Source organism: Centruroides sculpturatus, unplaced genomic scaffold (genome assembly GCF_000671375.1).
Source record: "Centruroides sculpturatus isolate CEXI.00-Female unplaced genomic scaffold, Cexi_2.0 scaffold2145, whole genome shotgun sequence".
In the NCBI taxonomy this organism is placed as follows: Eukaryota; Metazoa; Arthropoda; class Arachnida; order Scorpiones; family Buthidae; genus Centruroides; species Centruroides sculpturatus.
Genome location: NW_019386323.1, coordinates 40,789 through 63,729, shown reverse-complemented (window position 1 = coordinate 63,729; position 22,941 = coordinate 40,789). Strand labels below are relative to the sequence as shown.

The following is a 22,941-nucleotide window of genomic DNA, read 5'->3' as shown; positions in this document are numbered from 1 at the left end:
AGAAAAGAAATAAATGTGAAAATTAAACTCTGTTTATTTAGGAAAAGGAGCCGCATTTTAATAAAAAAAATCCTCGAAATTCTTTGAGGCCCTTCTTGACTTTACTTTTACATCATTAAAATTCATACATCAATATAATTTCACACATCTTATAAAGTTGTATGTATATGTATATTTATTTATATCTGTAGTTCTAAATTTTATTATCATTTTTAAATGTAAAATCATTATTATGTAAAAACCAAGTATACAAACATTTGTTGCAGTTAAACTGTTCTTACTCAACAGTATTTTTATTCAGAGCATCTGAAGTCAATAATCTATTAATTATTGGAAGTACAGTGAATAATCCTTTTATAGTATGTAATTTTTAAGTAAATATGTTGTTTTTTTAACACCTCAGTTTAATTTTGATGACACATTTTTGTGCATATATGGGATCCTGGGGAGTTAATTGAAAAAAAAAAATTGTAACAGCTAGGTGTTTAACTGCTGATACATGGGAACATTATGTAAACGAATCTCACAGTGCAAATCTGACAACAAGTTCAATTATCACTGCCTTAACCAGCCCAGAGATGACACATTCAAAGTGTCATCATTAGAAACCATAAGGTCACCTGATCAAATTCCCACATCTGCTGGAGATATGATGATTGTGACCGAATCTTTGGGCAATTGTTCACCGAGAAGTGTCTTTTACATTATGTGTAACTTATTGTCTCCTTGTTCCCCTAGATACTCCCTACAGATTGTCAACCATCAATCCAGGAGCATTTTGCTGATGATCCATAGAAACCAGACTGGGAAACAATGGATCATCTTCCCAAGAATTGTAAACTCTCTCTCTCAGTCAATTAGCATATAAGTACTTAGATAGTTGTCATCATTCAGATCTTAGATGTATTATCACAAAGACAAATATTGTAATTGTATACAGACTTAGGACTGTAGCTTCTATGTACTCCTTGCTTTAGCTTAAATTGTTGTATTTAGTTGAAGCACCTAAGTCTCGCCTTCTTCCAACCTTGGACATCCTATTGACTTACTCAGCATACCTCCCCACTCGAAGTTAGAAATGCCCTCTTACTAGATTCTAACCCTATAAAGCCATCCAGTGGCATTTGAGTGGCCTTCACAGACTGACGTCAGAAAAAGGGTTTAGAGCTTTACTCTCTAACCCCCAGCTTCTCACACATATTACTTTACCCACAACATATTACTCCTTCAAACAGTGGGATCATATGTCCATTTTAAATTGCAATTATGAAATGCTCACCTATGACACAGTAGCTGCATCATAGGCAAGAGATATATGGTGGTGGTTATTCAAATATTTCATTTTTATCTTAGCAATTTTCTGTAAGTTATATGTTCAAAAAAACAGTAATTAGTATGTCAACAGCATTTTTTTAAAATTTTGATTTAGTATTGAAAATGGCCAAAAATTGAGGTAAAAACATTCCATTTCATGTATTTATTGGTAACCTTAAAGATAGTAGTATTTTTCTTTCTTTGTTAAAAGACAGTACAAAGACTTTGTTAATTTTTCTAATATATATCATCATGAATATATCTTAATATTTATCATTAATGTTTATTATTTAAATGAAATTTTATAACTAGTTTGAAATTAAAATCAAGTTAAATGTATTAATTAATATGTACAACACAATTCTATATAAAATGTTTTCAATAAAAAAAATACAGAAATTCAATTTATCTATATGTTAAATCAATATTAAAACTTGGAGTTGAAAAATTTTATAGTCTAGTCATTATACCACTGTCTCTACTATTATATTAAAATGTTATGAAGCCTTTACTTATTATTTTATCTTATTTCTCTCTATCTGTCTATCTTCACCCATCTTTAAATATCTGTGATTTAGCTGCCTAAAAGTTAGCCTTCTATATCTTTTGTCTAAGACCCATTTCCATGAGCTAAACACATTCCAAATCTCTGTTCTTGATCATAAGCCTCTACACTTCTTTCATAAATCCATATGTTCTCTGTAAGCTCTCTCCCTCTAACTTCTAAGATCTTATCTTATACACCATTCTATCTCTGTTCCTCTTTTTAGTCTTCCCTATCTAAAAAGAATACTATTTGTTTTTCCTGTTCTAACATCCCTTATATGTTTATTCTAGTCTAACATTCAGTGTTCTTCTAGTGGCCCCTTTATCTCCTTCTCCTCTACTAAGTCTACTTCATATATTCTAGTCTTTTCATTTTTCATTAGATCAGAGTGCTATTTATTCTTATATCTCTGATTCATTCCAATTGTCTATAAGAGCATCATCTCCAATCTTTCTACATAATGTATTACTACTACTCTCACCATTTTCTTTCCTTCTCTTCCTATAATCAATTTTCAACACCATCTTATAAAATTTCATTTTATTTATCCCCTATATGGCTGCTATTTTTTTCAATATGTTGTAGTTCCGCATGCCAATTTACTCTCCTATCACTACATCAAATGTCCTCGCTATTAAAAATTTGAATACCTGTTTATATTCAATAGGATCATTAAATTCTCTTGGGCTATAAGTGTGAAGGTGTTCTTTCCCCATATACACCAGTTTCATATGTATCTTTTTTCTTTAAAATGTTCAAAAGCCTTTATTTCTTAATATAGTAATGTGTTCAATGAGATAATGACTAGATTCTGGATTAAAATAAAATAAATTATTAGTATTTTTAGTACAGTGTAATTTCTTATTACAATTGATATTCAAAGTTTTAAAAATTCTAATCACATTACTTGTTAGAAAAGAAATAAATATATTGTCTAATAATTTCAAATTAATATCATGAATACATTTTAAATGTAAAATAAATGAACATTTTTAAAATACTCACTAAAAGGAATAATAGAACTCATTTGAATAGGAAAAATATGAGGAAAATTTGATTCTGCTAATGCCGTCTGCCACAGTTTATCTGCCAAATTGATATCCTCTTCGGCAGTACTAGGAAACGACCTTGGGCATTTACCCTGAAATTTATTAAATAAAGACAATTTTTTAAAATATTATAAGAGAGAAACTTCATTAAATATCTTACTATTAAGAAGTTTCTTGTGCGTTACTTACCGATAAAATATTACTAATACTTGTCTGAATTATTGTTTTTCTTCTAAACTTGCTTGAATCCCTTTTAAATTTTTATTAAAGATTATAAAACTATTTTGAATATTTTTCAGTTTATATTTATACTGTCTTAGCTAATATTTTCAAACTTTAATCCTACAAAATTACTTTAAATTTTCCTTTGTCAAAAAAGCTTTTCTCCTTTAATATTCCATATTATTGTACATACACTCAATTAGACTCACAGGTTTTAAATTACCCCTTAGGCTTGAATAAACCCAAATATATTTAACCTATATTTTCATACTGAATGTGTATTTAATTGTTGAGAGACAAACAGTAACAAAAGTAATCTAATGTTGAAAATAGGAAAGAAACAGTAAATGCAAATAAAAAACTAACAAACGGTTGAAAAATACCCTACTCGCAGACCTGGTGGTGTTATTGTTTTTTGTTGTAAACTTCTTCATTCTACAGGCTAAAGAAATTACTGCAAGACAGAGTAACACTAGGAACTAAGTGACTTCTATATTCAACATTAATGATAAAAATATTTGTCTATCTAAAATATCTATTTTTATCTAAATTTTATGATTTTATCAAAAAACTTTGTGTTGTAATTTTCATGTGCTATTGAAAATTCTTCACAGACTAATACTGATCTACAGAGAAATGATCTACATGGTCAAACAAAATTCTTATAAAGTAGTATGTGAGTTTAATCAATCTAAAGCTTCATAAAATTTTTTAGTTATAAAAAATTAAAATTATATGCATTTGGAAGACAAACTTAAGCTTCCTTACATTTTTAATGAATAAGATATTATCATATCATTTCTTAAAAGCCTAAGAAAGATTAAGTTGTTTCAAGAAAAATGTTTGTTAGTTAATATATTTATTTGTTACATCAGCAAAAAATGTTACTTTTCTTTAAAGTAAATGAGAGAATCTTTTGACCTTAATTAAAATTAAATTTTAAATACTATTTACATGGTTCCTTCATTAACATTTTGTGGACTTATTTTTTCAATTTATGTAAATCAGATTATGTACAGTACATAGTATTTCAAATTAAAGTCTATTTAAATTATTTGTTTTTGCATGCATTAAAACCAGTCAATTTCAAAATTAAATAAACTTGCTATGAATGAATCTGAATAATAATTATTATTATAAATAAATTCTATACGACAATGAAGAAAATATGTCCAAAATATTTTTCTACTTATTATATACAATGTTAAAAATTAAATAAATACAGATTGACAAAAAATAAAATTTACAAGTATTTTTCTATGGTTTTATTTCTTTCGTGTAACTCAGAAAAAAATTTTTTCATCGCACTTCAAAAGGATACAATTCCCCGTAAATTCTAAGCCAAGAGTCACGTATTCTTCTAAATCACCAGTCAGATAAGCACAATGGAGAGCCATGTTCAATATACTAGAGACTAACGTTCTCCATTTCTCTGCTCTATAATCCCATAAAACATGTCGGAAAAGGCTACAATCAAATAAATATCATAAATATTCTGAAAATGTCATCATATTTTAAAATAATACATTATTCACTTAAAACAGTAATACAAATATTATTATTATATACAATCCTATTCTACATATTTCACTATAATGCTATTTCAAAGATAAAAAATAAGCATTATATTAAAACTACAATGCACTTGCACTATAATTCAACCACAGTAAGTGCAGTCAGTGTTAGAAGTATTTAGTCCTTTGAGCTGCAGAATCTCAAGCAACATAAAAAGTATTTTGTTCTCTTATAAATTCTGATTTATGATAATTTCTAAAAAAAAAAGGTTTTTCATGAATTGTCACAAAATATATAAAATAAAATAAATATCTGTAATAAGAATGAATAAGAATAAAAACAACAGCAATAATAAACACTTTTTGTAGATTTTCGTGTGATGGTGATAATTATAATTAATTATTTGAAGACATAGTCCTTCCCAAAAAAGGAGTCACCATTTACTAGCTCTGTTCCAGACAATATATTCTTGAGCGACTGACCTTTCCTTTTGGCTACTGACTTCCAAAAAGGACTATTGGGAAGGACATAAATTTTTCAAAGTATCATCCCCAGAGGACAGCTTTTCTAATCTACATTTTACCAGTGCTTATTTAGTTGTAGATAAAAGCCGAAACAAGAAGGTATGATGAAGAATAGAAGATGTCCGTAGTCACCAGTTCCTTTTTAAAAATGTTTGTATTTTTTAATTGGATGTATTCTTGTGCTTTTAAAGGACGTTTTGGCGGTCAGTAGCTTAAAAAGAAAGGTCAGTCGCCAAGAATGTATTGTCTGGAACAAAGAGCTAGTAAATGATGACTCCTTTTTTGGGAAGGACTATGTCTTCAAATAATAATAATATTATTATTATTGTTATTATTATTAAACAGGTCATATTGTTAGGAAATTCCTGAATACAGACGCACACACCGACATGCTTATTTAATTTTTGTCTTGTTTTGGTTACCATGCCTTGACTCTGGTCCCACAGTACACAGCCACTAGTGTTAATCGACTATAACTCATTAAATCCAATATAGTAAACAAAATTGTTGAACCTTATTATTATTAGGTATTATTTAAGTGCGATATTTTGTACTTAAACAAGTACAAAATATCGCATTTGCTTTGGTACCAAGATAATAAAAAATAAACAAATAGTATTATTGAATTGATGTCGCAAGCCGCAACTAATTGTTTCGTGGGCCAGTCATAGCCCGCGGGCTGTATCTTTGACATGCCTGCCCTGATATAGACCATACGAGCGCTCTCAAAGATCGACCATCTTACAGTTTAAGTAAAACGCCGAAAAGTCAAAATGCATTAAGTTGTGTTCCTTATTCGTTATTAAACGAAGCACGACTATATGTATTACACGTGTGTATATCTTTAAAAATAAATCAATTTAGATAGGGGAAGGGAGGGCAGGATGGAAGGTTTAACTTTATGATGTAAAAAATATATAAAACAACATAATATAAACTTTTATTTTAATCAGTCTCGACAGAGATCTTAGATGGTTAAAAAACTGTGTAATTAAAAATAATTAATATTAAGCATAAAACCTATTAGGAATCATGAAGTAAAAACGTAAAAAATTCCATCTTGCCCTCACGCTGAAGGCAAGATGGAATACCTAGGATATCCCTACATTTTACAATTGACACACGAAAAACATCCATCTTTTGTGTCTGTGCATAGTTTATGTGCCCAACCACAACACACTGGACACTGTACCCAGTCATCTGTGGGCGGTTCCAAATTTGGTTCTCCACATAATACACAAAACCTTCATCCACCGCCATCTGCAGTTTCTTCAGTCCAAGAACTTTTTTATATACTTGTTCACCATCTAGAAACAACTATATCCTCAATTAGTTAGATAAATTGATAACAGAAATCAAAATAATTGCGCTTGCTACATGGAAACTATTCCATCTTGCCCTAAAATGCAATTTTCCATCTTGCCCAAATTCCCATTGCCAATAATAATATCAACTCTTTAAAAATCCTTGAATTTTTTCCCTATTTAAATATCAATTCATGCAATCTATCCCTAGTAGATACTTTGTATAAAAACAAAATAGTAATACTTTACCTTGTAGGTATAAATAATAAAACTGCAAAAGTCCAATGATTGCATAATAATCTGCTGCGAAATAAGAAATACTTGCACACGTCACTTCGTGGCACCAACCGATCTGAGTCGCCGTTCATAAAAACAAGATATCCGGGTGTCTCTGTGTGCATGGAGATTTGGGTGCTTCGTCGCGCGGTTCGGGGTGGGTAAGTAGTTTCCATCTTGCCCTCCCTTCCCCTACCTGTTATGTAGATACACTATAATTTCTTTTTTATGTTTATAACAATGTATTATATTCGCATTCAAGAAATGTTCAATTGTATTAGATAAGTGGTCAATAAAATTTCATTTTTTTAATCAATAACAACTTTTTCTCAAAAATTACCATAGACAATGTTTGTTGAATACAAAAGCATCTTTGTAAAATCAACCATAGGCAATTTGATAAAATACTCTCATTAAATTTAATTAAGGGGTCTAAAATTCAAATTCATGAAAACCCAACTTATTTTTATTATTCGAATTTTGTAATATTGCAATTTGATATATTATTATAGCTGACTAGAAATCATAATGGACATACTTAAGTAGCTCAGTTGGTAGAGTTATACAATTAAAAGGTTTTGGCTTCGATTCCTATCGCTGCCTTTTTTATTGAGAATGCAGTTCTTAAATTTGAACTGGTGAGATTTCGAGTAGCCATAGAGATTGTGATGACCCACGAAAGTTGACAAATGACGGGGCAACTGTGTGATGCCAAATATTCTCAAAACATTTCTTGATTTTCAAAATTATTCAAAATAGCTGAAAATATTAGTTCATTTTATTAAAACTTGCTAGAAAAAGTGATAAAAATGTTTTATTATTATTATTATTATCTAGAAGTTCTAGCTTATAGCATGCAGTATTTAATGTATCTTCTTAATTATATATAGTTACTTGAAATTCTCTCATAATAAATTAAGTTCCCAGTAAATTTACATTCATACAAATGTTAATTCATTAAATGAGCCAAGTCCATTTTATGTTATTGCTAGATATTTAATGGTTTGCATTTGAATGAGTTAAAAAATATTCGTAAACAGTAATAGACTTATATTTTTTTGGTTTTATTTCGTGTAAATTTAATATGCAATAATGGTTATCCATGTTAGGTGAAAAAATCATGTTTTCGTATGCCCTCAATTTCAAAAAACAATGATTTGTTGAGAACGTTGCTTTTCTTTGAATGGAATATAGTTATAATAACAAAATATTGAAGATTTTATTTATTTACTTATTTATTCTATTAGTAATAAGTTGCATGCATATTAGTTGGTGCAGATTTTTAAAGTATTCATGATACATAGGGTAATAAATTCATCATATCTTCATATTTCTCTTTAGAGTGGACTTGCCTCACTTTCAAAATCAACTCACTGTAAATATCATTAAGGATATAAATTACTAGTAACAAATTTATACAGATATTAAAAGATGTTTGTGAATTGATTAAAAACATGAATTTTATGTATAAGAATTAGCTTTAACTATTTTTTTCGCAAAATGGACTTGCCCCACTTTCAAAATCAATGGCTCAAATATCAATGTGAAATTGTTATTATAATCAATAACTAATGATGATAATGAATTGTTCTGTAGAAATACTCCAGACATTTTTCAATAGACTCATTAACTTAAAAATTAGGAGTTCAATTTAAATAGTACAAGAGTTATTTCAGATATCATTTTTGTAGGAAATGTATTTGATTTTATATTAAATTATACTATTGTATATTTGAATCTCTCACATCCTACAGATTTCTAGATTATATTCTGAATTCCATAGATTTTTTTATACAATTTGAGGTTGACTATTAAGTTATTNTTTTATATTAAATTATACTGTTGTATATTTAAATCTCTTACATCCTGCAGATTTCTAGATTACATTCTGAATATTAAGTTATTTCCAAGCTACAATTTCATGTTACTGAATTTGCTTTTAAATTAACTTACGTTTATTATAAACCAGAAATTTCATAATTGTATATGGTAATCCATCTGTTATTTATTTTATTACATTTTATAAATGAAAATTTCTATAAATTTATATGTACCAAATTTAAAAATGAAGATTTAACCATGAGTATATTGAAAATGTTTGAATTAACTACTAATGATTAATTCTTTTTTAAATATCAATCAATCATTCATAAACATTTTCACACAATAAAATAGATTTCAAGCTTTCTGTTTACTTTTATTTATTATTTATAATCATGATATTTTCATATTTATTAAAGTGTGAAAAAATGAAAGTGTCATATGATTCATTTCATTATATTACAACATAATTTAAAAAAAATAATTAAAACAATAGAAATTACAGTATATGTAATGTAATGAAAATAAATTGTGAATAGAACTTTCAATAACTAGAAATAAATTTATATGGTTCAAAACTATTCTCAAAGTTATTCTTAAATGGAATTTATAAGAAATAAATTTAATTATGATTTAATTTGGAGTTAATACAGTTTTGACAGTTAAATATTTAAGAATGAAAAATTTATACTAGAAATTGCACATTTGGACTTCATTTTTTACTATTTTACAGTTTTTAGTATAAAATGAAAATGTATTTGCTATTATCCTTGGGTTTTCATTTTTTACAAGTCATATTTTTCAATTACATGCAAATATAACATTTTCATTTAAATCTGAGACTAATAGCAGACTAAAGTCATCCTATCACAAATATATTAAATATGTGAATATAAAATACTTTTTACATTATATTATTTGCTTCCTATACAAATCAAAAACATCTGTTTAAATAATAAAATGCCATTTGTATATTGGAATAATAATTTTTCTTTTTTACTCCTCTCTCTATGTATATGGTCTTTGTATTCATTTCATGTTATAAGTTATTAAATTTATAGTGTTTCTAATATTAATTTGGAATATGCTTTTAGAGCATATTACTATATTTTTTTCTTGAATGCATAAAAAATTATCAAACTAGCTATAAAAAAATACTTTTATTAAAAAATTTCTGAGTATAGTAGTTCATATATGGAATTTGCTTGGATGAAAACATAGTTCTGTTTAGTCAATTAAAATCGAAATTAGCAGATCATTTTTGGGCTATACTTTAAACTAGTTAAGCAACATAATATGACTTAAAGGTAGACAGTTTATCATTTTGCATTAGGATTAATAAATAAAATTATTTGTTAAGATTAAAGAGACTAATTAATTTTATTGAATGATGACATTTAAATAGAAGTGTTATTAAGTTAAATCAAATTTAACTTTTACATACATTACATGTCATATATGATTATAAAAAATTTTGATTTGTTATTTATTAAGATTAGAGATGTATGAATACTATTTTTAAAATTTAAAAATACTAGAAAGTATTTGAAATTCAGGGTCTCAAATAGTGTGTTGATTAAAAAAATACGTTCAAATACTATGAATACCTCCAATATTGCATCATATGTAAAGTCACAGTTGTTGATTCAGAAGTACCCAAAGGGGCTAATTCAAAAATTAAAAATACTTAAATTAATATGTACTTTTTATTAACACAAGCCACAACAGCTGGATTGCAGATGGTCTCTAAATTGTATTTGTCGTCATAAATGTTTTTAAAAGAGTTTGATGTTTTATTTCTTAAAATTTAGTAAATTGTTTTTATTTTTACTTTGATTTCTTTTAATATATTAATAAACAAGTTGAATACAGGGTTTCTATGCACCTGGAAAGTTGGGGATATACATTAGTGTTTGGAAAAAGTCATGGAAAGTCAGGAAATTTGCCTTCTTCGCTGCCTTGATTTTTTTTGCTGACAATATACTTAACTAAGTGTAGCTGTCTGCAAGCAGCAAGAAGTAATGTGGTGCAATACAACTTATGAAAAGGGGGTGCAGAATTTTTTCAGGACCCAAAATTTTCCCAAAAATATACAAAGTACAAAAAAGATGATAAATAATAGCATTTAAATTAAAATTATTTATCATTTTTTATTTTAATAATTTTGCTTACATAACAAAACAATTTCTGATTTTTTATTCTCTTGCTTATGAATAATTTATAAAGTTTGGGAAACTTATTAAGGGATAAATTTAATAAATATATACTTTTGTGTGGATATTATTTGGGGTTGTTANTTTAAGAGTTAATAAGGAGGATTAAATCTGGAAGTGTCCAGGTTTAAGATAAAATAATACAGTTTTCATTAAATATAGAGTATCGTTAAAGTCCCAGGAAAGATTTGATGAAGATTGACCATATTTGTCTCTCTCTGTTCTTACCATTTTGGTCAATCTTCGTCAAATTCTCATTGGCTTTACATGTATATATATAGGGTGTATCAGAATAACGTCTTAAAAATTTGGAGATTGTAGAGGATGAAATTTTGAATGTTTTGATATAAGGAACCTATAGCCGGAAATTCGAACTAAAATGTCTATAGCAGTAGGAAGTGCTTGACTGCCCTTCACTTTGGTAGCTACCCTTCCATCCATTGACATCGTGTTATTGCTGCGGATGGAAGACTGTAAACACACAACTACAGTGGTCTAACTGAGCCTGTGTACAGGACATTGTGTACTTAGTGCTTGTTGCCCTTCAGGTCACCCTTGCATCCACTGGCTCTGTGCTGAAAACACACAACTAGTCATGATTATTAAAATTATATTTTAATTAAAATGCCTCAATGTCCTTTTCTTACTAAATTATAAATTTTCGTCTATAAACAAGCATTCACTATTATCAGGACTTATTATATTGGCTTGACAGACAGGTATATTAAATATTAAATAAAAATTGTTTTCTGTGAAACTCTGTATTGTCTGTTAAGCCAGTATAATAAGTCCTGATAATAGTGAATGCTTGTTTATAGACTAAAATTTATAATTTAGTAAGAAAAGGACATTGAGGCATTTTAATTAATTATTTAATTGAATATTATATTGGTATACAAACTATTTATGATGATGATAATAATTATATATGTCATAATAATAATAATCAGGGTTTAAGCTGAAAAAATTTTCTACAGCATTTTAGCTAATTTTACTAAAAAAGTTGTAGTAAAATTTTAAAAACCATAGCTAACATTTCTCATCCATGAGGCTGCCCAGAACAATACACAATAGATCATTGTTTAAACATTTGTTTATTCTCACAGATACTGTACATTATTAGTGTACTGCACTACAAATATAACCATAAATCTATTGTTACAACCCACAAGTATCATACATTATTGAACAATTCTGCTTTGTTTTGATTCACACCAGGCAACAAATGCTGAATGAAAATCAAATTATCATCTTGGAGGGTCATTTATGAAGATGTTTAACTGACATTTTTACATTAAAACATTTTCCAATTGAAGTTTTTGTTAATGTCATTTTACCGAAACCATTTGCACTCAGCAGTGTGCACTGGTTGTAAAAGAACAAATTTAAAAACTGTTGATATATGAGGGTAATCTGAGAGAAGGTCATTTACAACTATCATTTTTATAAACTTTAGTCTATGACATATCCTTACATCTTTTAAACAAATTCCATTCCATCAGAAATTGTTTTAAAATTACAATATAACAATTAAGTATCCATTTAAATTAAAATTTACTGCCGGGACAATAATTTTGAAACCGTTTACAAAATTTCTTTTGGACAAACTGACTGTCCTTTTGTCCTTTCATACACCAATAGGAAATAACAAATCTTGTGGTGGAGTCAACCTTTATCTGGAGGCTACTTTCCCGCCTTGGCATGCAAAATGTTACAAATCATCCTCTGATAGTGGGAAAAAGCACTTAATTTTATTAAGTAATGAATGAATTTTATAAGTTTTATTTTAATTTGTTTATTGGAAACTTTTGCGTCTACAGAGCAGAGAATACATCATGCCCTATATGTAAGGAGGACTTTTCTTCTGCATAGTCGAAGCAACATGAGATTGCACTCAGTTGATACTGCCTGTCTCATTTTAGGAGAGATGGGTGATGTTAGGGTTTCCACCCAGCCAGTATTGGGTTAGTTTGGCTGGCAATTTTAAATTGAGGCTGGCAGTTGACAAAAATATTTNTGCTCAAGGAAAGGAAACTGATAAATTTAGGACAGAGTGCACATGAAAAAATCCTGGAGAATTGTTTGCCTGGAATTGATTCAGAGTCCCACAGTGAAGTGAGATGATGCATTAATTATCTCAGCTATCAACACGATTATGTTTAAGATTACCAACAAATTTATCATAAAATGGAATGTTTTTGGCCTAACTTTTGACTATTAAGTGAAGAGCACTTTTCTAAAAAGTGATTATGTGAAAATTAAACTCTGTTTATTTAGGAAAAGGAGCCGCATTTTAATAAAAAAAATCCTCGAAATTCTTTGAGGCCCTTCTTGACTTTACTTTTACATCATTAAAATTCATACATCAATATAATTTCACACATCTTATAAAGTTGTATGTATATGTATATTTATTTATATCTGTAGTTCTAAATTTTATTATCATTTTTAAATGTAAAATCATTATTATGTAAAAACCAAGTATACAAACATTTGTTGCAGTTAAACTGTTCTTACTCAACAGTATTTTTATTCAGAGCATCTGAAGTCAATAATCTATTAATTATTGGAAGTACAGTGAATAATCCTTTTATAGTATGTAATTTTTAAGTAAATATGTTGTTTTTTTAACACCTCAGTTTAATTTTGATGACACATTTTTGTGCATATATGGGATCCTGGGGAGTTAATTGAAAAAAAAAAATTGTAACAGCTAGGTGTTTAACTGCTGATACATGGGAACATTATGTAAACGAATCTCACAGTGCAAATCTGACAACAAGTTCAATTATCACTGCCTTAACCAGCCCAGAGATGACACATTCAAAGTGTCATCATTAGAAACCATAAGGTCACCTGATCAAATTCCCACATCTGCTGGAGATATGATGATTGTGACCGAATCTTTGGGCAATTGTTCACCGAGAAGTGTCTTTTACATTATGTGTAACTTATTGTCTCCTTGTTCCCCTAGATACTCCCTACAGATTGTCAACCATCAATCCAGGAGCATTTTGCTGATGATCCATAGAAACCAGACTGGGAAACAATGGATCATCTTCCCAAGAATTGTAAACTCTCTCTCTCAGTCAATTAGCATATAAGTACTTAGATAGTTGTCATCATTCAGATCTTAGATGTATTATCAAACAGACAAATATTGTAATTGTATACAGACTTAGGACTGTAGCTTCTATGTACTCCTTGCTTTAGCTTAAATTGTTGTATTTAGTTGAAGCGCCTAAGTCTCGCCTTCTTCCAACCTTGGACATCCTATTGACTTACTCAGCATACCTCCCCACTCGAAGTTAGAAATGCCCTCTTACTAGATTCTAACCCTATAAAGCCATCCAGTGGCATTTGAGTGGCCTTCACAGACTGACGTCAGAAAAAGGGTTTAGAGCTTTACTCTCTAACCCCCAGCTTCTCACACATATTACTTTACCCACAACATATTACTCCTTCAAACAGTGGGATCATATGTCCATTTTAAATTGCAATTATGAAATGCTCACCTATGGCACAGTAGCTGCATCATAGGCAAGAGATATATGGTGGTGGTTATTCAAATATTTCATTTTTATCTTAGCAATTTTCTGTAAGTTATATGTTCAAAAAAACAGTAATTAGTATGTCAATAACATTTTTTTTAAGTGTCTTATTCCATTTAAAATTTTGATTTAATATTGAAGATGGTCAAAAATTGAGCTAAAAGCATTCCATTTCATGTATTTATTGGTAACCTTAAAGATAGTAGTATTTTTCTTTCTTTGTTAAAAGACAGTACAAAAACTTTGTTAATTTTTCTAATATATATCATCATGAATATATCTTAATATTTATCATTAATGTTTATTATTTAAATGAAATTTTATAACTAGTTTGAAATTAAAATCAAGTTAAATGTATTAATTAATATGTACAACACAATTCTATATAAAATGTTTTCAATAAAAAAAATACAGAAATTCAATTTATCTATATGTTAAATCAATATTAAAACTTGGAGTTGAAAAATTTTATAGTCTAGTCATTATACCACTGTCTCTACTATTATATTAAAATGTTATGAAGCCTTTACTTATTATTTTATCTTATTTCTCTCTATCTGTCTATCTTCACCCATCTTTAAATATCTGTGATTTAGCTGCCTAAAAGTTAGCCTTCTATATCTTTTGTCTAAGACCCATTTCCATGAGCTAAACACATTCCAAATCTCTGTTCTTGATCATAAGCCTCTACACTTCTTTCATAAATCCATATGTTCTCTGTAAGCTCTCTCCCTCTAACTTCTAAGATCTTATCTTATACACCATTCTATCTCTGTTCCTCTTTTTAGTCTTCCCTATCTAAAAAGAATACTATTTGTTTTTCCTGTTCTAACATCCCTTATATGTTTATTCTAGTCTAACATTCAGTGTTCTTCTAGTGGCCCCTTTATCTCCTTCTCCTCTACTAAGTCTACTTCATATATTCTAGTCTTTTCATTTTTCATTAGATCAGAGTGCTATTTATTCTTATATCTCTGATTCATTCCAATTGTCTATAAGAGCATCATCTCCAATCTTTCTACATAATGTATTACTACTACTCTCACCATTTTCTTTCCTTCTCTTCCTATAATCAATTTTCAACACCATCTTATAAAATTTCATTTTATTTATCCCCTATATGGCTGCTATTTTTTTCAATATGTTGTAGTTCCGCATGCCAATTTACTCTCCTATCACTACATCAAATGTCCTCGCTATTAAAAATTTGAATACCTGTTTATATTCAATAGGATCATTAAATTCTCTTGGGCTATAAGTGTGAAGGTGTTCTTTCCCCATATACACCAGTTTCATATGTATCTTTTTTCTTTAAAATGTTCAAAAGCCTTTATTTCTTAATATAGTAATGTGTTCAATGAGATAATGACTAGATTCTGGATTAAAATAAAATAAATTATTAGTATTTTTAGTACAGTGTAATTTCTTATTACAATTGATATTCAAAGTTTTAAAAATTCTAATCACATTACTTGTTAGAAAAGAAATAAATATATTGTCTAATAATTTCAAATTAATATCATGAATACATTTTAAATGTAAAATAAATGAACATTTTTAAAATACTCACTAAAAGGAATAATAGAACTCATTTGAATAGGAAAAATATGAGGAAAATTTGATTCTGCTAATGCCGTCTGCCACAGTTTATCTGCCAAATTGATATCCTCTTCGGCAGTACTAGGAAATGACCTTGGGCATTTACCCTGAAATTTTTTATTAAATAAGACAATTTTTAAAAATATTATAAGAGAGAAACTTCATTAAATATCTTACTATTAAGAAGTTTCTTGTGCATTACTTACCGATAAAATATTACTAATACTTGTCTGAATTATTGTTTTTTCTTCTAAACTTGCTTGAATCCCTTTTAAATTTTTATTAAAGATTATAAAACTATTTTGAATATTTTTCAGTTTATATTTATACTGTCTTAGCTAATATTTTCAAACTTTAATCCTACAAAATTACTTTAAATTTTCCTTTGTCAAAAAAGCTTTTCTCCTTTAATATTCCATATTATTGTACATACACTCAATTAGACTCACAGGTTTTAAATTACCCCTTAGGCTTGAATAAACCCAAATATNGGTCTGCAAAACAGTTTAAAATATAAACAAAATTATATTTTAATTGAAAAAAATATTAGATAAAATTATTTTTAGTATTTAGTATGTTTACTTATAATGATAAAATGCTTGAACAACACCTCAAATGATTCACAAATGATACTGTAATGCATTTCATGTGATTCTAAATAAAAATTTTTCATGCTAAATTTACTTCTGTTTTGAGTTTTAAAAATTGAGTTTTCAAGATGAATTAGTCTAGGTTTTCGTTTGAGTTTTCTTTTCCTCGAATAAGTACACACAATTGTACATTTAAGAAAACCTGGCTCGAATGAATGAATTCAAAACTTGGTTAACTAATGACTATGATGATATTCATTCTGCTCGTTGCTACATTTGCTGAACCTCATTTAGTGTTAAATATGATGGAATTACAGAATTTACAAGGCATGCCTATTGTGTGAAGTTTAAAAAGTGCGTCTTCTCATTACCTTTCCCTTCTGGTCATTGCATTGCATCAGACAACAAAAGAGTTTTTAAAGAAGGCAACCTTAGATTACACAATGGGATGGTTTTTTTTTGAGTAAAAGGGAATTAGCTATAATTTGTTTGAGGGTAGTGTTGCAATATTAACTTTATCTGTAATAAGATTACAAATTTATCTTCTACTACACAATAAAAGCATGCATATCTACATATAAATGGAGAATTTTTTTTGTTTCTTTCAAAAGATTGATTCTGGATTTCCCAATCTCTTTCCATTCTTAAGTTTGATGTTTATTAACTAATGAATATACTGTGCTCATAATGTAAATCCTTAATTTTTCTAAACTAAATAAACTTTAGAAAATATTCAAAAGAATCAGGAGAAATTCATCCCATCACTGGTTAAAACATCTTTAAAACATCTTAAAAATGTTAGCTTTCATGTTTTAACTAGTGATATTTTTAGTGATAGTGATAGTTTTAACTAGTGATGGGATGACATGTTTTTCAAATGCTGTAACCACTTGGAAAACATTAGTTTTTTTAGTGAAATGTGCCAAGAAAGTTATTGCTAAATTTAAATTCTTGTAGCATTTTAGCAAAAAACTACCAACAGCTTAAGCCCTGAATAATAATAATTTAAACATTATTTATTCTCTGAATGTTTTAGAAAAAAATTTAAATATTTCAAAAATGATTTATAGCTGTGTAATTTTTAGGATTATTTAAGAATTGTGGACAAATCATAATTTCTTAAGTAGAGTCCGCTAATAATAAAATACACAAACTGGAATATAAATTAGACAATTACAATAATTATGATTTTAAGAAATTAGCAGAATTAAAAAAAAAAAAAACAGTAATACCATCAAACATCGATGATATAAAAAAAAGAACTCTAAAAATATTGGGAAGGCATACTGAAAATATGAGAGCAATAAATGAAAATATTCAAAAATTGTAAATTAAATGGAAAAACTGTATTCAAGAATTTAAATGTATTCAATGAAGAATATCCGAAATTTCGAAAATAGTTTAAGTATTATTCAACAAGTTAATAAATAAAAAATTGTTTTTAAAAAAATATTAAAAATATACACTTTTTCCCTACAAAATCTCTTAAGAGAATAAATTTTCTAGATAAGATTTAAGGGTGCTACAACCACAAGTAAATTATAAGATTTTACTGTTTTATAAGATTGATTGTCGCTTATTGCGTTCAGAAGTCTCACTTACCTGACTTCGACTCAAAGCAGTAGGAAAAATTTCCATTTAAAGATTGTTTTTAAGCTGGCATTACTAAAAAATGAAGATAAAGATAAAGCACAAAACTTTTACCAAGCTTTCAATATGGAATCATTTTTTGTATACTGTTTGGTGTTAAAAGCTGCAGATATTTGCATGTTTAATTGAAAAGTCTGATAAGAAATAAAATCTGTGCGATTCATAAAAGAAATTAAAACAAAGCCGCTCCGGTCTAGTCTAACTGAACGTACTCAAACTGTGATCCGCAGACCAGAGATGATCCGTCTCATCATTACTTTTAGTTTAATTCACAAAAGTATTGGTCTGCAAGATATTGGAATGGGTGAGGGAAACTGGGTGTGAGAACATTGCTCTGACTCGTGTTGCATCTATTGTTTTTTAAATAAAACATTTCCAAACATTTCTTTATGTATTAGCCTATTGATCCCACATCTTACATATAAATTATTCTTATATAACTTTACATTTTTAAACTAAAAGGATTAGTTAGGCTATGTAAAACATATATGTTTATAAATTTAGATAATAAATTTATAGTTAAACATTTAATCTGAATTTTAAAGTAATTTGATTTTGTTCTCTTTTTTACAAGTTAATCTCGAAAAATAAATCGTCCTTGTCAAATCTTAACTGGTAAATTTCGTTATAGAATGTTACGGTGTTACGGAAGCGTAACTAAACAAAGTTCGTCAAACTGGTCCGTGAGCTGTCCAAGCGGGTCGCTACAAGAGGTAACCACGTGTTAGGAATAATGGTGAGTTCTGAACGGTTTCTACATTCTATTGGGAGTGCGCGCTGTTTGCAATAGTAGTTTATGGTTGAAGTCAACGTGGCGTGTTCCATGGCTCAGATAGTTCTGATTTGTGTCCATTATGACACAAATCAGAACTATGTCCAAGAATCGCATGCATAGTATAGTCGATTATTGTAAAAATCGTCGAAGTAATATAAAAATAATGTTTCTTATACATTATCGCTAAGAAAACTTGTGTGGACTTCGACCGTCAGATGACTCATCCACTCCCTGCTAGGAGAGTAATTAGAGAAGTAGTGTAAATAATGGCAATATCTTCTTACTTCCTGTAGCTAAAAGGCTGTGGTTTGTTTTGATTTCAAACAAAGGATGTGTGTGACTAATACATCTAATATAATTTAGCGAATTTATATAAATAAATATATTATTTTCTGTTTTGTTCGGAAATTTAAAATTTTATTATAATTTTAAATTCGTGATAATCAAAATACAAAACTACGGTGAACTGTAATATGACTTTGCTAGAAAACAGACTGAGTGTAGCGCGAATTTGAAGCAAGATACGACATTTGAAACAATACTTGCATTCATAAAAGTGCTTTTCCTGCAAAACATCGTGTTTTTGATAGAAGAATGCAGAGTTTTTATAAAAATTTGGTATATGAATATTCTTCGTTAGCTTATTGAAATCAGAGAAATGTTTTATCTGTCCTACATTGCTTGACCCACACTACCCCCTGGAGTTTGTTATGAAGGGAGAAATAGTATATTGTAAACATTTTTCACACTGAGGCTCTAGAGGGGTGCAGTTCGTTTAGTACAGAAACAACATATTACTTTACATTATAAAATCTGCAAATAAAACTGATTGACTTATTTTTATTTTATGGTTTTTTCGAAAATAAATTTACAATAATTCAAATAACACAGATTTGCAATAACACATGTAAATATTATTGTAAATTTGTATTTTATAGATAAAATTAGATGAAATGTGTTTAGATAAAAAAAAATAAAATAAAAAAATAGTAATTGCAACAAACTATTCAACAATCTGTACAAAACAATCGATGTATAAAGATAAAAAAAATTAGGCTAGACAATCGTGCTATTTTACGTTTTCCTATGGAACTTGATAATTGCACACAGGAGTTTCAAAGAACTTTTATTATAAAAGCCTTTTTATATGAATATTTTCACACAAATACAAAAAACTTTTTTATATCAAAATAATACTCATTCTATAATAGTTTATAGCTTTATGACATAAAAAGCTTTACAAAAAACTCACAAAAATCAGAATAATTTATAATACACCATTTTATAAAATAAATTTATAAAAAATGTTATCATAAAACTTTATTTATTTTATTATCTATTATTTAGAAACTTATTATTTTTCATGTAACACAATACTGGCAAAGTGACACTTGATACAGGCTTCATGACACGGCTGAATGACCTCGAGAACAGCTGATTGTAAACTTTCGCGGGATGTTCCCAACAATGCCTGAGGGGGTGTAGGTTTCCTACACGTCTGAACTAGTTACTGCAAATACTCGATTGTATTACGTTATTTTCTCATAATTCTTTTGGTATTTTCTTGTAATTACTTATATTATATGCTAAAGTTAACCTAATTAACCTAACATTGTTTTTTGTGCTTTACAGGAAAAATTTCCACAAAAAATTAAAAAAACTTTTAATACACCAATTTATGAATTACATTTCTAAAAAATTCTATCCTAAAACATTAACTTGTAGCCAACAAAAAACTGTCAAAGTAGCAAACAAAGAAAAAATGACAATAAATTATAAGCTGTGTCGGAGGGATATTTCACGTTATTCGTCCCATCTTTGATGTAATTCGTTTATTCTGTATTTACACTCAATTTACGTAAAAATTATTGTATTGTGCAGTGGCGTGCCATCATTGGAAGCGGTGGATGCGCCGCTTCCCTTGTATTTTCTAAAAACTAAATACAGTACGTATTAATTTTAATTATATGAAAATAATCGCACAATATTTTATTATAACCGCATTATGTATCTTATTACAAATTTCTATACTACACGTGAGAAAAAAGATAAGATCGCTATTGTATATTCGAATATTAGTGGCGGAGTGGAAGCGCTGTATCGTCAGCATCCAAAAAGCCAGATTCGTGAATGCGCTTTACAGAGCACCAACCTCACCCGGTTTAACCGGTGGAAGCCTAGGACCTTGGGTGGATGCTACACATATACCGCATCCAATTTTATCCAGGACTGGTTCCGGGCTGTTAGCCGCCCTCGCCCGATTACGTGAATCACGAGTAGATTTATAACTTAGCCCAACCGATAAGAATTTAGTGGTATGTTTTTATGACAGTTCTGTATAGTTGACAGGAGTTTAAAAGAAATCCATTAAAATATTTGATATTTTAATTCCGCTCTCCGAGTTTATATTACTCGCGGATTTCAATGTTAAACCGGTGACATTACGATTTCGTATGTCCCATCTCTAAGGGGATGTAGAAAAAAACGCGTACAATTCTTGTACAATGTTAAAAAAATAACTGTTACTTTGACAGCGTCATTTACAACTAAATTTAATGAATGAGAGTGATGCACGAGGTACAGAAAAAGCTCTAGAATTTATTTTCCTTAAATTTACGATTTATATATCCGTTGTAAAAAAATTTGTCATTCCACTTTTTTCCCGAGATTACAAATCTTTGCGTACAGAGTAACCGGTTTCGACTTATTTCTACTTAAGAAGTAGTTAAATAATTAAGCGATTAGGGAATTGGGGCATAAACAAAACCCTGCTGAGAGCCGAAATTTTACTTAAACAAAAGCTTAACCGAACCATCTCTAGCCGAGTACAGTGGAGACTGATTTCTTCGTATTATTAAGTAATAAAGCCAAATTTTCCCAGTTCAATGAGAGTGACCGAAAAATTGTAAATTTTGGAAATTTCTGAGGACACTTGGACTCTCACAAGCCGGTCGCTGATTGGCTAATCATTTGGATTAGCCAATCAGCGACCGGCTTGTGAGAGACAAGAGACCAGTGACGGTGACCAGAATACAGCCCTTGGTCCTAAGACGAATTAGTTAGAAAACAAATGACTATTAAGTTTAACATATTTAGATTTTTACAGCTATGGTGAGAAACGTTTAAAATCTACAACAGCCCTGTCGCGTCATTTGAGATATACTACCGGGCATTTGACATTGACCGGTATCGGCACACTGGGGATTTGGCAGTGGATGGAAGAACAGTTGCAGAGCGTGTATGCACCGTCTTCGATTCTATCCATTAGCCACTGGTAGGGAGCTATTTGACTAAGTACATTGTTTTAAGATTTAAAAAGTAAAGAATATTTTATATTTTTATGTACGTTTCTTTACAGAGCTATACAGTAAGGGTGCGACTATGCAGACGCGAGCGAGCGAATTTTACAAGAGAGCGAGAATATGTGGCGAGAAGAGGCGAGACACGATAAATATCAAAACCTGTCAGATATGTGCGAGAACCAGAAATTCGCTCTCTCCAGTGATATTTCTCGCTTCTCGCTTGTGCATGGCTTTCCTTTGCGAGAACTATATCGCTCGCAATCTCTCGCTCGCTACTAATTCGCGTCTGCATAGTCGCAACCTAATACCACGAACTTACGCGATAGGTGGGACCGAGCGATAACCGCGTAAGTCGAATTCGCGTAAGTCGGGGTATAATTTCGTAATTTGTGTAAAATCCAAATCGGATGTATGTAAGCTAATAAATGTTGTCGTTAATCTCATTTCGTCTTTTGATTCGTTCACGGTTACAAGAAATCACCACATATTGTCTCTCAAGTCTCCGTAGATATAACAAACACAGAAAAAAATAACACAAAATAAATTGTAGCTATGTGTCGATTCCGCGCGACACGTCCGAACATGTAAGTTGAACAATAGTGTGGGGGGAGTGAGTAATCGAGAGTCGCGTGGCGCTCAAACAAAAGACGAATCGACGAGATTTGAAAATCGCGTAACTCCGGGTTCGC

The 22,941-nt window shown here is 29.3% G+C and overlaps 1 protein-coding gene and 1 long non-coding RNA gene across 2 annotated transcripts in view; both read right to left on the bottom strand.

The window, feature by feature from the left end:
- Positions 1-22,941, bottom strand: part of LOC111614552 — a 48,173-nt gene that overhangs the window by 1,424 nt on the left and 23,808 nt on the right. The window lies entirely within an intron of this gene.
- On the bottom strand, positions 2,869-4,592 carry LOC111614551. The gene is made up of 3 exons (XR_002754953.1): positions 4,454-4,592; positions 3,100-3,160; positions 2,869-3,002 (listed from the first exon to the last, which is right to left on the bottom strand). It is a non-coding gene; the product is annotated as an uncharacterized LOC111614551 (long non-coding RNA).